The sequence below is a fragment of the Maniola hyperantus genome, chromosome 13 (genome assembly GCF_902806685.2).
Source record: "Maniola hyperantus chromosome 13, iAphHyp1.2, whole genome shotgun sequence".
In the NCBI taxonomy this organism is placed as follows: Eukaryota; Metazoa; Arthropoda; class Insecta; order Lepidoptera; family Nymphalidae; genus Maniola; species Maniola hyperantus.
Window position 1 is genome coordinate 10,450,751 of NC_048548.1, and position 20,220 is coordinate 10,470,970.

General features: G+C 37.3%; 1 long non-coding RNA gene across 1 annotated transcript; it reads right to left on the reverse strand.

Annotated features, from left to right (window-relative positions):
• Positions 1 to 13,154: 13,154 nt before the first annotated feature.
• Positions 13,155 to 19,312, reverse strand: LOC138403173 (uncharacterized). Its single transcript, XR_011237471.1, has 3 exons — positions 19,189 to 19,312; positions 15,680 to 15,795; positions 13,155 to 13,691 (listed from the first exon to the last, which is right to left on the reverse strand). It is a non-coding gene; the product is annotated as an uncharacterized lncRNA (long non-coding RNA).
• Between the last annotated feature and the right edge of the window lie 908 nt (positions 19,313 to 20,220).

Consider the following 20,220-nt stretch of genomic DNA (forward strand, 5'->3'; position numbering starts at 1 on the left):
AAGTTTTGTTGGTGAATTGATATTATCATATTCTAGGTACCAAGCTTTACACTAAAAAGCTTAAAATAAAAAAATATTAAAAAAACCGACTTCCAAAACCACTACAAAGTAAGAAATAACTTTTGTTTCTACACGTGTATGTATGTATGAAGTCGGGCGAGCATAATAAAATAAACTAGAAATCAAAGCGTGAAGCTCGCCCGATTATATCGACATACATACACGTGTCGAAACAAAAGTTATTTTTTACTTTGTAGTGGTTTTGGAAGTCGGTTTTTTTAATATATTTTTTGGCCGCGTATTGTACAAACATAGACTGCTAAAATAACATATCTTCCTATTGGCTTAGTTGGGTAAAATAAATTAAATACCTTCAACATGGACCGTCCGCACCCTCGGCCCTGACTTCTGTATGTCTCATGCTTAAAAAGATATTAACGCCAACTTTGTGCCCGTAATTTTTCCCGAATAACTTGTTGAATGGAAAATATTTCGTCGTCCCTCGGGCATAGAGAAGTTTTCCGCAATAGAAGATGCGAGTATTATGTGATATAATAGACCGCTCTTTTGAGGTACTTTTTCTCATTTCGACGACTCTATATAGATTGTGCGCCATTTGTAAGGTTATAAAACAAGAAAGTCATCATCTCAACTGATGGACTTCCACTGCTGGACATAGGTATTCTTTAGGATACTAGCTGATGCCCGTGACTTCGTCAGTGTGGAATAAGGTTTATAAAATCCCATGGGAACTCTTTGATTTTCGGGGATAAAAAGTAGCCTGTCACTCTCCATATCTTAAGCTATACCCATGCAAAAAATCACGTCGATCCATTGCTCCGTTGCGACGTGATTGAAGGATAAACCAATAAACCAACAAACAAACACACTTTCACATTTAAGTATAATATGGGTTGTGATTATACCCTTATTATACTAATATTATAAATGCGAAAGTGTGTCTTTCTGCTAGCTTTTAGCGGCCCATCCGCTAAACTGATTTTTGACTGATGAAATTTGGTATAGATATAGCTGCATCCCGGGGAAGGACATAGGCTACTTTTTATCTCGGTAAAACCAAAGAGTTCTCACGGGATTTAAAAAAAACCTAAATCCACGCGTACGAATTCGCGGGTATCCTTTAGTAAATAAATAAATAGTTGTTACCTAGCGAATCTACTAATGCTTCACAAAGGTGAAGTATAGACACCGACCGACGACGCGACGTCCCTTTGGGGATGCCCCTTGTTTGTTATAAGAACTGATTTTCTAAATTAAATTTTACAGCACCGCTCCCAAAGGAGATACTTATCTGAAATTGGACCTGACTCATCGTTTGTAACAGTTATGAAATATAATATTTAAGTACATAAATAAATGAATAGATTTGGTGCTCAAAATATACCTAGTTTGCTTTTTTAATCGGCTTCCAGAAAGTACTCAGTTCGAAACTTTTTCCGTACCTCTAAAGGAAAAAAGGAACCCTTATAGGATCACTTCATTTGTCTGTCCATCTGTCGTGTCTGACAAGAAAACCCATAGGGTACTTCCCGTTGACCTAGAATCATTGGCAGGTATGTAGGTCTTATAGCACAAGTACCTAAAGGAAAAAATCCGAAAACCGTGAATTTCTGAATCACAAATAAAAAATTAAACTGTGTTCATGAACAAAATAATTTGGTATTTACAATTTTCAAAATAAGATAACTATACCAAGTGTGATACTTATCATAATAAAGGGCTTTACCTGTACATTCTAAAACAGATTTTAGACCTGGGCGCGTTTGGAACCCTCGTAGCTTTAGTTTTAAGTACGTATTAATTATCACCACTATATCGTATCATCTTACAAATAAAAATTTATGACAATCAGAAAGCGTAAAATTTTTACCAATTTTGAATAAATAATTTAAGTTTGACTTTGAGTTTGATTTTTATTAATTTTTATGCACAATAGTTTTTAAATTTATCGTGCAAAATGTCATACAATGTGATACAAAGATACCTGAAGCAGTCTAAAGATTGAAGATTGGAACGGGCTAACTTGGAAAGGGTATGGCAGTTTCATAAAAACCATACCTATCCCTGATCGGTTTCTACACGGCATCGTACCGGAACACTGAATCGCTTAGCGGCAGACAAATCCATACTAACGTTATAAATTCCTGTGTGTCTGTCTGTCTGTCTGCTAGCCTTTCACGGCGCATCCGTTCAACCGATTTTGATGAAATTCGGTACAGAGTTAGCTTACATCCCGGGGAAGGACATAAGTTACTTTTTATCCCGGAAAATCAAAGAGTTCCCACGGGATTTTTATAAACTTAAATGTACGCAGACAAAGTCGCGGGCATTATCTAGTTTATAATATTGTATTAAGTATGGGTTTTATAGATTTAAAAAAACCACTTTTCCGATAAGTACGAGTGTCGACAGGCTAATTTCGTATCGTATCATTAATTGAAACGTATGTTCTCATTTTATAGGTACCTCACCCGGCCAGCAGCTCGTTCGAAACGCTATCGATCAGACGAGTAACCCCCAGAATCGTAATCGGTATATTTTGTGCGATACGGTTCAGCAATTCCCGGGGCTTATAAAACCCAGTTATACGTATTAAAACTCTCAAGTAATTATAGTGATGTACTAAATTTTCAATTTCTTTATTATACTTTCGTACATTTTTAGGGTTCCGTACCTCCAAAGAAAAGAAGGAACCCTTATAGGATCACTTTGTTGTCTATCTGTCCGTCTGTCGGTCAAGTCTGTCAAGAAAACCTATAGGGTACTTTCAGTTGACCTAGAATCATGTTTGGTAGATGGTTAGGTGTTATAGCACAAATAAAGGAATAAATCTGAAAACCGTGAATTTGTGGTTACATCACGAAAAAAAATCACGAAATTTTTCTTGAGCACATGTTAACTACAGCGCCATCTATATGTGATTTGATAAATTTATTTTATTTTATGAAATCACGTATAGATGGCGCTGTTGTCATTATTTGGCAGTGTTGCACATTAAAGTGTCAAAATATCTTGTACGATAGTACGGAACCCTTCGTGTGCGAGTCCGACTCGCACTTGGCTGGTTTTTTGATAAGTAAGTACCTACAGATATTATGATAAAGCAAGCAATTATCCAACAGTTTGTAATAGCTTTACATAGACGTGACCCGAAACGTCCAAAAAAAATTACGAAAAATTACTAAAAGGAATAAATTATCGCAACAAACCCTAAAGACTCTCTGAAACGAATTCAATATAATTTATAAGCTTTCGACGGATAAAATCGTTGGAATTTAATATTCCTACCACATTTGTATTCTGTTGGTAAGCTCGCGCTTTTGCTGATGGGAAAATCGTTTGTAGGTGCAAAGTGTAAATTTAGTTTGTGGTCCGTTGTTCTGCCAACGAGAGTAAATAGTATTGTGGTCCAACAACCTGTTATGGATACCACACATAGATCGCGACAGCCGACAGGTCAAGATGGCAATCGGGGTATGAGGCAGCGGGACGGCTCCCGACTCGAGGACTGTTTTCTTTTAAATAAATAAAAAATATATGTAAACAAATGTTTAAAAAATTACAAATTTAAAACTACGAGCTATCACACTAATATTATAAAGGCGAAAGTTTGTACCTATGTGTGTGTGTGTGTGTGTGTGTGTGTGTGTGTGTGTGTGTGTGTGTGTGTGTGTGTGTGTGTGTGTGTGTGTATGTTTGTTACTCTTTCACACAAAAACTACTGCACGGATTTGGCTGAAATATGGAATGGAGATAGATTATACCCTGGATTAACATATAGGCTACTTTTTATCCCGGAAAACCAAAGAGTTCCCGCGGGATTTTGAAAAATATAAATCCACGCGGACGAAGTCGCGGGCATCAGCTAGTAAAGTAATAAAAACAAACTTGATGTCTTGTTCGAGCTGAAGGGGCTACTGCCTCAGCGTGAAGCTGCAGTATTTGACTACTGCAGCGCTGATTTTCAGGCAGAGCCCTGGTGTCACGACCCGACGACGAAACAATGTTCTCTATAAAATAAAAGTCAACTAAAAGTACTTTTTCGGACGACAGACTCAAGGGATTCAACGTCTCTGTCACCCTACCGCAACCCGCACCCTACCATGAGCCGTCTCAGTCAACCCTATAATCATAACTTTATCAAGTTATGTCGCTTGTTCGAAGTTCGAAGCTTCAGTTCGCATCCACATGTAGTGTACGTAGGTGTAGGAGACGCTAGCTAAGACAAGTTGCGATAAGCTAATACTCGGTGCTCACATGTGGTTACGAGCCGTGAACGTGGATAGGGAATGAATCAGCCTTGCGGTTTCGTGTGAGCTCTATATTCGCTCTACTAGAGTTACATTATCAGTCAGTTGTTGAAAAGCTAGACTGTTATGATTGTGTTTAGGCAACTTTTGGCCATACGATTTTAGTTACGAATAGATAGATAAAATTTTATAGGTACCTACTTTTAGGTATACTTACTGCTTTTAAAAGTGTGTTCCTAGCTAGTTCCTACTTACATGTGTTTTGAGTATGCATTTTGTTGTTGTAACTTAAAAGACTATAATATAGTTACATAGCCTCTTACCTGCCAAATGTCATGATTCTAGGTCAACGGGAAGTAGGTACCCTATAGGTTTCTTGACAGACAGCCAGACAGACAGACAAACAAACAAACAGACAAACAGATAGTGAAGTGTTCCTATAAGGGTTCCTTTTTCCTTTTCAGGTACGGAACCCTAACAATGGGACTACCATTCATCTTTTAATTACTCTGTTTTCACTGGGGTAAGTTCTTAAGAGGTTAAGTAAGGTTCTTAAGCATTTAAAACTAGCATCAAACTGGAACGGCGAAGTTCTTGCCACTTCTTCTAGTTTTAATGAAGTACTTGTAATCAACGTAATTGAAAACAAAACCATAAAAGTCGGAGTTCCATGAAAGTCGATGGTTTCTTTAATCAAAGTTAAGATATTTCAGTTTAAGAGCTGAATAAACGAAAAGTTTTCCAGATTATGAATTTAGACAGAACAGGAGGTTCTACAATAATGGTTTATTACATATTTTATTAGCTTTTCTTTGTTCTAAACAGATTTTATGTTACTTCTTGCTTGTTCTCTCACGAAACTTACATAAGTATTTATACAAGTACAGATTTGATCCCGGAAAATTAAAGATTTTCCACGATATTTTTTAAAACCTAGTCACAGGCATCAGCTAATCTTAAATATATAAAAGGAAAAAGTGACTGACTGACTGACTGACTGACTGATCTATTAACGCACAGCTCAAACTACTGCACGGATCGGGCTGAAATTTGGCATGCAGATAGCTATTATGACATAGACATCCGCTAACAAAGGATTTTTGAAAATTTAACCCCTAAGGGGGTAAAATAGTGGTTTGAAAGTGTAGTCCGCGCAGATGAAGTCGCGAGCATAAGCTAGTAAAAGATAAATTACTTTATCAATTGGAGTTTTTATCATCAGTACCTACCCTTATTATTCAGTACCCTGATTATAAATGCGAAAGTGTGTTTGTTTGTTTGTTGGTTTGTCCTGTAATTACGACGCAACGGTGCAACGGATTGACGTGATTTTTTGCGTGGGTATAGATAAAGACCTGGAGGTGACATAGGCTACTTTTAATCCTGGAAAATCAAAGAGTTCCCACGGGATTTAAAAAAAATCTAATTCCACGCAGACGAAGTCGCGGGCATCATCTAGTAAAAGATAATTAATTACTTTATCAATTAGAGTTTTTATTTAGCATTATTTGGATAAAATATTCGATTGAGTCGAATTCAAAAGAGCTGATTCTCCTTATTACAAATGTATTTCAATTTCGATAAGTAAGTAATTGTTTTGTTTGCAACGAACTCTTCAATGAACTTCCGAATCTAATTTTGTATTCACTCGAGGCTGCTTACGAATGGAATGGAATCTAATTTCAATTGGAATTCCCATACGGAAACCCTCACTGCTCTTTGTATACAAATTTTCCTGGCGAATTTCATGATCATATTTTAATTTTATTCATATTGGAATGTAGGCAATTTTGGAAGCCGAATTCTCTAAATAGATATTATTTAAGGGTTGAATAAGCACTGTATTTAATAGGGACCTATATTTTACAGTCTGTAAAGTTCTGGTAATGAGTGTTTCGTAATATGTACCTATAATACTACGATATCTCTAACACATTAGGTATCTACTAATAAATAAGTAGTTCTTTATTAAAGTAAAGAGCGATAATTAAAATTAGAACTGGTTAATTAAATTCTATTGTTATTTCATACGAATCTAAGAAAATTAATTACAGTTCTGTTTAATTTTGTTTTCAATTGCGAACTGCTATAGTGGTAAAGTGATAAAGGATTTATTATTATTATTGAAAATGAAGACTGATTAACTCAATTTTATTGTCCTTTCATTAGAATTTAAGAAGATTGTTTGTGAAGAAAAAGACTTGTTTTACTTTATTGTGAAAATAAAATCGTGTTATAAAAATAAGGTTGTGCAGTGCAGCCTTTTTATCTGTAAACTGTGCCGGTTATGGTCCCAAATAAAATATTATTTATTTTATTTATTTATTTTATTTACCGCCCTCCCGCGATTCGGCCCATATAACTGAAAGGTTGGTGGAGCTATGGGAGGTGAAGGGTTGTCCAAGCTGTTTACTAGTTTACAGCAATTCCATACTAATATTAACCTACTAGGAGTATACTGTATAACACAGTTCAATGTTTACCTAGCAGCTTAAGCAAACTGACTATTACTGTTAATCTAATTGCACTAATGCAGATTTGACTTCGAGACGTGTACGGTGGAGTGACGATAATCACTAATTGATATTACTATAATTGAAGATTAACCTGACAAGGTAGAATGGTTAAAGACTTCACCCTCTTACGGTGGTCCGTGGTTCGAACCTGGGCCCGCACCTCTAACTTCTATTTTATTCAGATACAAGTTAACCCTTGACTGCAGTGTCACCTGGCGGTAAGCGGTGATGGTGCAATCTGGTGGTAGATGCATCCGACTATTCGTAAGTACTTGTAAAACTTTATACGAATAAAAAAGTTTTTTTTTTTTTTTTTTATTCTAAAATCCTGGAAGAGGTTACCCCTTTGGTTTATACACTGCATCGTACCATTATAAATGTTCATTAATCGTACTAAATCGCTTGGCGGAATTTTAGAAAGGACCAGAAATTTAGAAATTCTTACATTCCAAACCCCTGCCGGGAATCGAACCCAGGGCCTCCCCCTAGCAAGACCACAGCGCTTACCACTGCGCCAGAGAGGTCGTACATCACAAAAAAAGTGTTATTTTTTGTACGACGCTACGGAATCTTTCGAGTGCGAGTCCGAATTGCAATTGACCGATTTTTAATAATGAACAAATTTCTGACCAAGTGTGAAAAACTATTGAACAGACTTCCTAACAGTCTTTTCCTTACGTTAGCAGATTGAAAGCACAATTATATCTTAGTTGTACTGCAATGCACTTAGTTGACCCAAAACACTTTGGCTTACCCCAATTTCACACGTAGGTACCTACTAAATTTAGTTTATGTGAAAATAAAGTAAGGTAAAAAGTTATTTTGGTTTTCAGTAGAAACATACCAGAAGTGAAACTAAATATTAATCACAACGCGCAGAGGCTTATCGAGAGTTTTACCTTTTATAATAACCTAACTGCAATATTATTTTGACTAGGGCATAATATTATATGGCGACCTAAACACAAAAAGCATTTAATAGTCGTCCAGTCTCGAGTCGGAACGAGACTGCCAAGGTGACGCAGGACGCTCGACCGAAATTGGCAGCGCACGTGGGTAACATGTTTGCTTTTCACTTGATTCCCTTTTCGCGCGCTTGATTTTCACCAAAATCAAGCGCGCGAAAAGGGTTCAGGAAAAGTATTTTTGAGAAAAAACTGCTGAATTTATGTTTGCAAAGTAAAATTATTTCAACTAATGAATAAATAAACTACGTCTAATGATAAATTGTTTTAGAATTTTCATATACCTAATCTTATTTATTTACGCCCAAAGTTGTCATTAATTTAGTGTAAAAATAGGAATCTTTTGAGCCTCGTAACTTTAAAATCAATATTTTTTTCAATGTTTTATATATCAATAAACCTAGATAATGACGAGATAAATCGATATAAATCTTAGTTTTGTGCGTACAATATCAAATATTGTTGTAATTTCCCTCCTACGTTTGTATGAAGAAAGCACCGAACTGAGTCCCCTTAAAAACCATGTTGTTTCGGATTGACTATGCTGCGTAGGCTCTACTGGCCGCTACAGCGTCACCTTAAAAACCATCAAACACTCGCATTTATACAAATCGATTCAAGATGGCTTCCCCGCAACAGATCACGTGACTTCCGTTGAAAAAGGCGGCAACCACAAGTGCGATAACATCAGTAAGTTAATTTTAGGAGTAGGTATCTTTATAATAGTAATATTAGGTACTTCTGTAAAGTGTTACAATCTATTTTATTTGCCTAAGGGCAAACGCAAAAACTTTTATAATATGATCGTAAAAAATAAGGAAGTTAGACGTTATGGGAGGAGTTACGCACTTTGTCATGCTAAATTATCATCCAAATAAGAAACTTCGGGAATACCGAATTTATATAGCATTCAAGTATTTATGTAAAAAACGTGTGCTTTAGGAAAACTTAGGAAGTCCTGATTAATGATATTCATCAGTGGCGTGCAGGCAATAGAGGCATAAATTCACTGCTTACCCCAGTTGTAATAGCTCAATGCATATTTTTCATTATGACCTGCCAGTAAACAGGTTCCTACTTAACTAATGCATACCCTGGCTTCAAACCCTGTGCACGCCACTGATATTCATTATGATCACTTGCCACCTCCCCACTACTGATTAGGTACCTATGGATCTCCTTTTGAATGAGAAAGGTTTAGGTCATAGTCAACCACGCTGACCAAGTGCGAATTGGTAGACTTCACTAGAGTGAGAGAAAAGAACTCTCAGGCATGCAAGTTTCCTTATGATTTTGTCTTTCACCGTTAAAGCAAATGATATAATAAATAAATAAAATAAATAAATAAGCCATTTATTTCCAAAAAAAAATACATTAAAATACATTACTATTTAGATTGGTTGTTTTTATATTTTGGGTACCCATCTTTGGGTGTAGGCCTCCTCCATCCTGCTCCACTGTGATCTCTCCGTGGCAAGTCTCGTCCATGTCGGTCCTGCTACCTCCTCGATGTCGTCCCTCCAGCGAGCGCGCGGTCGCCCACGCGGCCGGGTGTGGTCGCGCGGCCACCAGTGTAGTACCATCTCACTCCATCGACCGTCTCTAGTCCGAGCCACATGGCCAGCCCATCTCCATTTAAGTTTACATGCAAGCTCCGCAGCGTCAATAACCTGTGTTATTTTTCGAATATCCAGGTTTCTCTGGCGGTCGCTTAATTTTATGCCCAACATACTTCTTTCGGTTGCCCGTTGAAATATTTGTATTTTCCCTATTATTCGTTTTGTTAGCGCCCAAGTTTGACATCCATATAACAATGTTGGGAGGATTGTAGAGTCCATTGCCTAATTCTTCTTCAAAGATAGTGGGATTTTAGACTTAAAAATATGTTTCATTGACCAATATTTTCCCCAAGCAATCTTAATTCTTCTTTCTACTTCTTTTATAGAATGGTCAACGAAAGATATGCTTTGGCCGAGATATATGTACCTTTCCACGTAATTAATCATTTGACCTTGGATTACCGTGGGGATCTCTGCGCAGTTAGTCATTATGCATGAGAGAAAAGAACTCTCAGGCATGCAAGTTTCCTTATGATTTTGTCTTTCACCGTTAAAGCAAATGATATAATATCCTACCTAATTGTTCAAAACGCACATAACTCCGAAAAGTTAGAGATGCTGCCTGGGATCCTACTTCCTCAAACATATGAGAGCTATCACTGAAGCGGTATTATCAAAAGGTGATCCCCGCGACTTTGTCCGCGTGGATTTAGGTTTTTAAAAATCCCGTGGAAACTCTTTGATTTTCCGAGATAAAAAGTAGCCTATGTCCTTCCCCCGGATGCAAGCTATATCTGAACCAAATTTCATCACAATCGGTTGAACGCATGGGTTGTGACAGGCTAGCAGACAGACAGACAGACAAACACACTTTCGCATTTATAATATTAGTATGCATTATTTTCAATCCGCGGCCACAACAGAATGACAGAACTCTAATATTTCCTGTTCAACATCATCATCATGATCAACCCATCGCCGGCTTACTACAGAGGACGGGTCTCCTCTCAGAGTGAGAAGGGTTTTGGCCATAGTCTACCATGTGCAGATTGGTAGACTTCACACACCTTTGAGAACATTATGAAAAACTCTCAAGCATGCAGGTTTCCTCACGATGTTTTCCTTCACCGTTAAAGCAAGTGATATTTAATTACTTAAAACGCACATAGCTCCGAAATCGTGCCCGGGATCGAACCCCCAACCTCTGATTTTATTTCCTGTTAGTAGGTAAGTATTTTAGTTGGTACGATACGTTCCAATAGTCGCTAAATCTGTTCAACTAAACTTCCTAAATAAGGTTTATTCGAAATGAAATTAAGGCAACCACAAGTACAAAACGTGTAGTACAAAGGAAAGTGATTTCCAGAACAATATGTCTGCCAAGTTCTTTTGAAATTAGTCACTGAAGTGCCGACTTGTCGTAAAAACCTGACAGTAAATATATTTTCAGATCGCGCAGGGTGGAAAAAGGAAACCCCAACCGTAAAGTTTTATAACGTCTCAGACATTTAAACATATAATAAAACCAGAAATCTTTGTAGGTATTGCTCTTTATGTAAGGCTACACAAAAATATTATGGCCACCATTTGCATGACAATAATAGCCCAATTTAGAGCAAGGAAAATCTCAAGAGAGTTACTGGGAGCCTCTGGACATAAACGACACACACAACGAATTCTGTGGAGATTCTTGCAAGAGACATATCCTATATGCTATAGATTTCCTAGACTTATTGTTAGAGACAGAGACTAGGACAGACAGACATACAACAAAGTGATCCTATAAGGGTTCCTTTTTCATTTTGAGGTACGGAACCCTAAAAATACTCTGAAAAAATACGTAAAAAGGATAAAATTCACAGTGTTATAAATAGTTCAATTATTTATTATTGAGTACTACATACATTTCCACTTCATAGATGTAGCAAATCGCTTACTTTATAACGTTACATTTTCACCGACGTAACGATAGAACATTTCCTTCTGTACGCTTAGTACGAGATTTTATGTCTCACCAACGTTAATAGTATTCGAGTGTCGAAAACCTTCCGCATTATAGTAAACTGGATTTTGTCTACACATCTACACCCAGCGCTCTAAGCGGAAACGTTGCAAAATTAAGATCAGTGGCATTGAATTTTTGACTTCAATTCAAGGTACTTTAAGTCCATTTTACTTTGACGGTATTGTGTTTCGACTCTCGAATTCTAGTAAAGACGTTTGGTGAGACGTAAAATCTTATACTAAGCGTACTGAACGTTCTGCCAAACTTGAGTAAGTGCTTACTTACCTACCAATATATTTTCTACGAACAAAGTTCTTAGGCTCAGTGTTAAAATATATTTTTTCGAAATTGTCTCACTAGAAGACTAATTGCGGGTCATCATCATCATGATCAACCCATCGCCGGCTCACTACAGGTTTTGGCCATAGTCTACCACGCTGGCCATGTGCGGATTGGTAGACTTTACACACCTTTGAGAACATTATGGAGAACTCTCAGGCATGCAGGTTTCCTCACGATGTTTTCCTTCACCGGGTAGTTCACAATTAATACCGGCTGCCGATCGTCAAGCCATATAGATCCAGCCCCCCGATTGCGTAAGAGAAACGTAATCGTAATCGACAGCAAATTATGCCTTTGGCTTGTTTGAATTCGCTGTCCACATTTTTTTTTCACAACCAATCAAGGGATTCGTGCGGGAGCTGTGCGGGGCTCCATAATGTTCTCAAAGGTGTATGAAGTCAGCCAATCCACATTTGGCAAGCGTGGTGGACTATTGCCTAAGCTATAGGCACCACGGATATTATACTAGAATTCAGTATTTTCTCAGAATAAGAAAGGTCGTTTCTGAGAAAAGACTTGCACTAAATAGTGGGCCGGTGCGGCGATAGGTATGTTGAGATGATGATGGTGGTGGTGGAAGTGATCCTGATGGAGTGGTAACTAGGCGAGGTCAAAACCATACGTAACTCTGGTGGAAGACTTCGGCCGTGGCTAGTTTCCCTACCGGTGCATGCCGTGTAGAAACCAAAAGGGCATGGGTTTAATAAAAAACCTTCCAGGATAGCCCGCTTCCATCTTAGACTGCATCATCACTTACCACCAGGTATCATTGCAGTCTAGAGCTAACTTGTATCTGAATTCAAAAAAACTATTTTTCAAAAAAATGCATAGGTATTAATGGATTTAATTCGTATTTGCCTGATAGCGAAAGCGAGCATTGCGATTCTGAAATACGTGTCTGGAATACTAATTTCAAAACTTTAACATATAATACAGTGACAGCATACTAAAGTTGGAATTTTAAAAAGGACAGCTTCTGAAAAGTTGAAATTGTTATAACTTTACCGTATTCTAATAATGAGACAACTTTGCGTCGAAAACTTTTAATAAAGGTAAAGTATGATGTCAATTTTAAAAATTACAACTGTCCAATGTTTAGTTACAAACCCGAAAGGATTATTTAAATGATGATAAGAAAGCTTGGGAATGAGTTGCTTAACGGCTTTGTGATAGTTCTAATAAGTTTAAGTGATCTTCTAAAGTGGTGATAATAAAAAGAATACCTGGCTGAGTTTGTAGTGGGCTCTTCTCAGACTTGGGCGCGTTTGGAACCCTCTTCCGCTTTAGTTTTAAGTACGTATTAATTATGACCGCTATATCGTCTTACAAATTAAAAATTTGACCATCAGTAAGCGTAACATTTTACCTATTCTGAATAAATAATTTAAGTTTGAGTTTGAGTTTGACTAAGAACCTAAGTTTTGAGTTAAAAGAACCTTGTAAATGTTTTGTCGTAACTTTATTTTTTAAACAAACATAATATACTTAATAATAATTCATTTATTGCATAATTATCAGTATTAAAAAGATGTTACATAGTAGGTACATGTCACAATCTGCCATACAATGGCGTCCAATGTTAAAATATAGTTGGTACATTATAATTTAAGTAATCATAGGGTACAGAAAATAGAAAATTTACAATTCAATATATAAATTAGCCAGAATCATATCAATCATATTATGTTATTAAATGCAAAAAGTACAGAGCACGGCAAACAATTTAAGTATTGACGCGATTGGCTGGCGAATGGCGGGTGATACGGCAACTTTCTCTTCCCGGATTCGCCATCTTTCTCCCACTACGCTGTTTCAGGTCCCAGTTGTTTGCCGGGCACTATACGCGACAGGTCGAAATGGCAATCAGGGTGGGGACGCCACGCACGCCCGCATAGACTCCGTGCTAACCCGATGTGGGATAGCACGGAGCACATACCCCAATTGTGCGTTGCCGGCCTTTCAGGAATTGGTTGGTCCGCTCCTTAAATAACTCCATGTTGTAATTTACTGTGAACACCGCCGATGGGAGTTATCTAACATAAAAGATCAAAAATTTCAATTATTTTCTTAATTAAAGTTATTTCTTTGTGTTTATCTATGTAGTAACGTTGAGGTGAAACCTTAAAAGGGACATCAAATATTACTAATTGCTTTTGAAGATCAAAGCTGAATGAAATCGTGTTGATTTTGTAGTAACAGGACGACAATTTTCTGTATCAAAGCTTTGGGTTGGAATCCTTTGAAATCTATAAATACGACTTACCGCAAAATAAAGAATACTATGCTGAAAATAAGAAAACCGTGAAACGGTCTGGTTTTGTATTATAACGATCGATATTTTAAAACACCTAACTCTAGACTATTACCTAGTTTCATCATCATTAGTGCGTTGATAGATCAGTCAGTCAGTCAGTCAGTCAGTCAGTCGGTCAGTCAGTCACCTTTTCCTTTTATATATTTGGATACAAATGGAGCAATTTGCTATTCACAATTTACGAGTCAAGTTAGATTAATTTTTAAACAAGCTTGGTCGCAAGTTTAGTTTAAAGCGATTTTTAGCTAACTTACCGAAACTACTCGGAGTTCCTATATCAATAAAGCTTTGCTTAAGTCGGTAGAATTCTAAACTTTTGAACTTTGTGAACGTTAAATTAGCTTTCGCAGTTTAAAACATATTGAAAAGGCATTATTCATTTTGAAACTCTAGTCACGAGTGGCATAGAGGCAAAAATCCATCCATACTAATATTATAAATGCGAAAGTGTGTCTGTCTGTGTGCTAGCTTTTCACGACGCATCCGTATAACCGATTTTGACAAAATTTGGTACAGAGATATCTTAACATCCTGACAAAAAACATTGGCTACTTTTTATCCCGGAAAATCAAAGAGTCCCCACGGAATTTTTACAAACCTAAATCCACGCGAACGAAGTATAATAAAAGAGCTGCAATACTCTACTAAAAAAAGAAGTGATGAGTCATCCAGTAAATCATAATTCAGAAAGGGTTTGTTTGATATTTGAGTATACTTAGTCGAGACGATAATAAATGCAGATTTCGCACACTCCGTGGTCTTGGTCACGTGACCTAAGAAATACCTCCTACAGTTCTTGCATTTCATTAAATGTGTGTGTTTGCGAGCGCTTGTTCGCGACTGATTGGTCCGACATGCACGCACGCTTACACAATGTGCGTGTATACTCGTACGACGTAACCACAAGTAAAGTTCACTCGCCTTCGTGAATTGCAAGAACTGTACCTACCTACGGCGACGCGCGTCCTGCACTTTATTGTGACGTCATAAAAACTGTAAAATATACTATGGTCCTGCAGTAAACATCGATAATCTGTTATGGTCTACCGTGATAAAGGTGCATCGGGTATAAATCCAAAGCAATGGTTTGTGGAATACTGCATGAATGGGAGGCGGTCTCACAGCTGTTACACAAATCCATTGCAACTGTCGCCCGATGCTTTGTGAGACTAATCCGTCTTTGGTTTATTGCCTGTTCATATTGCCTGCATAGACGCCTGTACATTGAATTCATAGACATTAGAGATGGATGATTTCACAGGTAGCATGTGAAAAATCATATGAAATGCTTTTTCATTTTTAATACGTTTCGCTACCTTAGTTATCTGACTGAAACTAGCTTATGCTCGCGACTTCGCTTGCGTGGACTACAAAAAATTCAATCCCCTATTTTACCCCCTTAGGGTTTGAATTTTCAAAAATCCTTTCTTAGCGGATGCCTCCGTCCTAATAGCTATCTGCATGCCAAACAGCCCGATCCGTCCAGTAGTTTAAGCTGTGCGTTGATAGATCAGACAGTCAGTCAGTCACTTTTTTTCCTTTTATATATTTAGATAACAGCGGTAACAATACATGACGATTAACAAGAACCATTGTTCTCCACGACCCGAAACGACTTTTACTGAATAATATATTCCAAAGAATACTTCGGGCTTACAATTTATTTTATTCCGCACGACTGTATCTATTCTAGAGATAATATCTTACCCACATCACTGAGAGCGTGCGTGGCTCCTCGATGATACAATAAAGTATTTCTGCGAAGATATGACTGGAAACACACTTCGAGGCGCTAGACGTGACATGAGATTTACCTAACCTCTCTGTAAAATAAAAAAAGATTTATTAGATACCTATGTTCAGCAGGCCTACTGCGGTAGTTTGACAGCTACAAGTGACGATTGCATTCACCTTTGATAGGCTGAAACTCTTTTACTACTGGCTAAAATGTAACAGTTGCAACTAGAATACAAATTTAACCAATCATAACAATAATTGTGGTAATAACAACGGGATAATCACAACCTTCGCGCTAAAAAAAGACAATATTGCATTGACGCGACCCGGTGTCGGTTGTATATTTTCATCAAGTAAAAGAACCTCTTTAACTTGCGCTAGAGGTTATTTATCTATATTTTGGCACGAAGTGTCTGTTCCATCGCGCTTTTGGTTCGTCAGTCAACCTTATCATCGCGTGCTGTAGCGAACCATGGTACATAATCTCAGAAACATCCTCTCTAGTGTTACCCAAATATCTTCGTAACGCCAACTTTAACGAATTATTAGTGGCCAGGCGTGTTAGTATGCTTCTACCTTAATATTAATACAAGTTATATATTTCGATCTGGTAGACCTCAAAAGCGATATGAAAAGATTTGAATAATTTGAATAGGCCATAATTATAATTTTCAGGGTCTTTTACTCCATTAAAATGTGTCTAGAATTTGTATGAATAGGCTGTAGCCATGGAACGGTTACTGGGCCGATGTCCAATTCATACAATAAATAATCTGTTCCTTAGAAATCACCAACCCATGTTTAGGGGCGATTTCTAAGGAAACCCTTGGCGTATTATTACCGATCTCTTGGTCGGTTGCGACGGAAAATTAAAATTTATTGTATCTACATGACGTTATTCACTGACATCCATACTTCCATAGTACTTAATATTACTATGAAATATGAATGCGTAAGTACGTCTGTCTGTCTATCAGTGTGCTAGCTTTTTACGTTACGTGGACCCGTCTACGTAACCGATTTTGATGAAATTTGGTACATACATAGCTTGCACCCCGGGGAAGGACGTTGCTATATTTTTTGTCACAGAAAATCAAAGAGTGCTCAAGGAATTCTTAAAACACATAAATTAACGTGAATGAAGTCGGGGGCATCCTGTATTTTGGTACAGAGATAGCTTGCATCCTGGAGACGGGTATACTATACTTTTTATCCCGGGAATAGAAGACTTCCCATGGGATTTAATAATAACCTAAATCCACGTGGATGAAATCGCGGGCATCATCTAGTTAGGACTATTTATTTGTCTCATGTCTGTCCGTAATCTAATCTAACCTCCTCAAAAAAGTTATCACGTTGGCCCCCAACACTGGCCCCAACACTTCGCCCAAGGTGTGGAGCCGGCGTTACGTAGGTATTATAGCTAGCGAGTCAGTAATGCACTGTTGGTTAATGGTTCCTACATATTTTGTGGGAGTCTTTCCAATAAATCAAATTGTTCGACTTACTTTCAAGTCGTGAGTAAACTACATGATCAGATTGTGAGCAGAAACGAGTAAATCACTATGGAGGCGAATGGGACGCGAGGGAAATTTTGTGAATTGTTTGAACTATTGTTTGGTTCCCCAAACAAGTTACTTAATGCTATGGAGTGAAAAAGAAAGGAAGGGAAAAGCGGGGATAGCCTAGGTCCTAGTGGTTAAGACTTCGGCCTCCTATTTGTGGGTTATGGGGTTCGAGTCCGGGTGCACCCTCTAACTTGTCGTTAGTCAGGTTTTTAAAGAGAAGAATGGAAGTTAATGCTGAACTCTCAGACATGCAGGTTTCCTCACCATGTTTTCCTTAACTGTTAAAGCATGATACCTACTTAATTGCTTAAAGTGTACATAATAATAATAATACCTACCTACTTGCACAGTAAAAAAACTGTGATAGCCTAGTGGTTAGGACATCGGCCTCATGCACCTCTAACTTTTCGGAGTTATGTGCGTTTAAATTAAATTAATATCACTTGCTTTAACGGTAAAGGAAAACATCGTGAGGAAACCTGCATGCCTGAGAGTTCTCCATAATGTTCTCAAAGGTGTGTCTACCAATCTTTACATGGCCAGCGTGATAGATTATGTCCAAAACCCTTCTCACTCTGACAGGAGACCCGTGAGCCGGCGATGGGTTGATCATGATGATGAATAAAAACTAAACAATGACTTTTTTAACAAAGTACTGTTAATTAGTTTGACAAATAAAAGTATAAAGCCCTTGTAATTATAAAAAGCTTCAAAAGCGACTGCCTGAATGCCAGCGTATGATGCACATTTCATAAGTCGACTTTGCAACAGCTTTCAAAAAGGAAAACCTATCAAAGCCTCGTCAGCGAGCTACCGAGGGCGGTCTCATTTGACCATCAATTAATAAAAACTGGTCAAGTGCGAGTCGGACTCGCGCACGAAGGGTTCCGTACCATTATCTAGAAAAAACCGGCCAAGTGCGAGTCAGGCTCACGCAACGAGGGTTCCGTACTACGGTCGTATTTTTCCGACATTTTGCAGGATAATTCTAAAAGTATGATACATAAAAATAAATAAAAATCTGTTTTAGAATGCACAGGTGAAGACCTTTCATATAATACCCCACTTGACATAGTTATCTTACTTAGAAAATTGAAAATACTAGTTATTAGTTCATAACCACAATTTTTTTTTGTGATGTAACGACAAATTCACGGTTTTCAGATTTTTCCCAAAATGTCCGCTATAGGTAAGATCTAACTACCTGCCAAATTTCATGATTCTAGGTCAACGGGAAGTACCCTGTAGGTTTCTTTACAGACAGACGGACAAACAAACAGACAGACAGACAGACAACGAAGTGATCCTATAAGGGTTCCGTTTTTCCTTTTGAGGTACGGAACCCTAAAAAGGCAAAAAAATCACGTTTGTTGTATGGGAGCCTTAATTTCTTTTAAGAGATTGTTCTCTACTAAATGTTGTGATGATATAAAAACGATTTTCACATGATTTTTCACATGCTACCTGTGAAATAGCACATCCCTTAAAACACTCGTTCATTTCTTGTTCATAAAATTTGAATTAATAATTCAAGCTTGATTCAAGCGTATACGAAAATGACAAATTTTATTATTTCAGAAGTAATTTCCTACTTGGATCTCTACAGAGTTTCTCAACGGTTCAGTTTCAATTAAAACTTTTAATGATTTATATTCCAACTGTACGTTTCGCTTTTCTCTAAAATATAAATCGTATTATGAGTGATACGGTATATTTTACTCGGCAATTTAATTGTGGAATGGTATCGTTTCGACATTTCATTAATTATGCTCAAAGGTTCTAGTATAACTTTTTTGTGAAGTAACGTGACATGTTTGTTAACGTAAATCTGTCATTAGTAATTAATTAGTTTTTTTTGGTAATTTTTAGGTTGGTAACGACTAGAACTCTGATATCCAGGCATAAACGGACCTTATAATATCTATCCATGCAAAAAATCCCGTCAATCCGTTTCTCCGTTGCGGCGTCACCACGTGCCGTACAGGCGTACCAACTTTTGCTCAGGCAGGCGCCGCGCCGCTGAGGCGCGCGTTCCGCACTCGACACCTCAGAGCTGAAAAAATTGATATTTTTTGTTGCTCTCTGAGTGAGCTCACAAAAATAGCTAAATGGGTTATTTGTTATGAATAATATTAAGACAGATGTTAAGTAGTAGTTTTGTGTTAGTAATAATTATTTAGTAGGTAGGTATGTACAAGATAGTTTAGACTGAGTACACTTTCGCATTCGGTTAGGAATCCCTGTAAGGACAGTGTGCATAAATTAAAACACCAACAAACTAAGAAACAAACATATTTGCATTTATACCTAATACCTATTATAAGTAGTAAAGTGATTAGTAGTTATGAATGTTAAATATGCATGTGGAAGGAAAAGAAAGGAAGAAAGGATTGCGTGATAGAGGATATGTGTGGAAAAGGGGTGGATAATATTGTGTTAAGTATGACAGAAGTGAGTGGAAGAAAAAGACATGTTGTGACTTTGGACTAGAAGAAGAAGAAGGGATTAGTAGTGATAGAAAAAGATAGAAGTTATGAGTGCTTAGCATTTTATGTCTTGAGGAGGCTTTGGTGAGTATTTATTATTCACTTATATTGCACATAAATCATATTTTATTAACGTACTTTGACCTAGCTATAACATTGTTAGAGGATAAAATTAAAGAATAAAATAAATAAATTTCCAACAAAGTTGAAAGTAAATGTTTACGCGAAATCTTAGCACAGAGTAAGCTACTTTACATTCATAGAGAGTTAGTCACGTTGCGGCAAACAAAACCCATATTTAACTTTCTGGTTACTTTGGACGGTTTGTTTTACGATATTATTTTTGTACCAAAATTTCAGTAACTACCTACTCCATAGACTTATAAGTATAGGCTTCTGACTTAACAATAAAAATGTACTGCACATACCTACATAAATATTATAAACTAGAGGATGC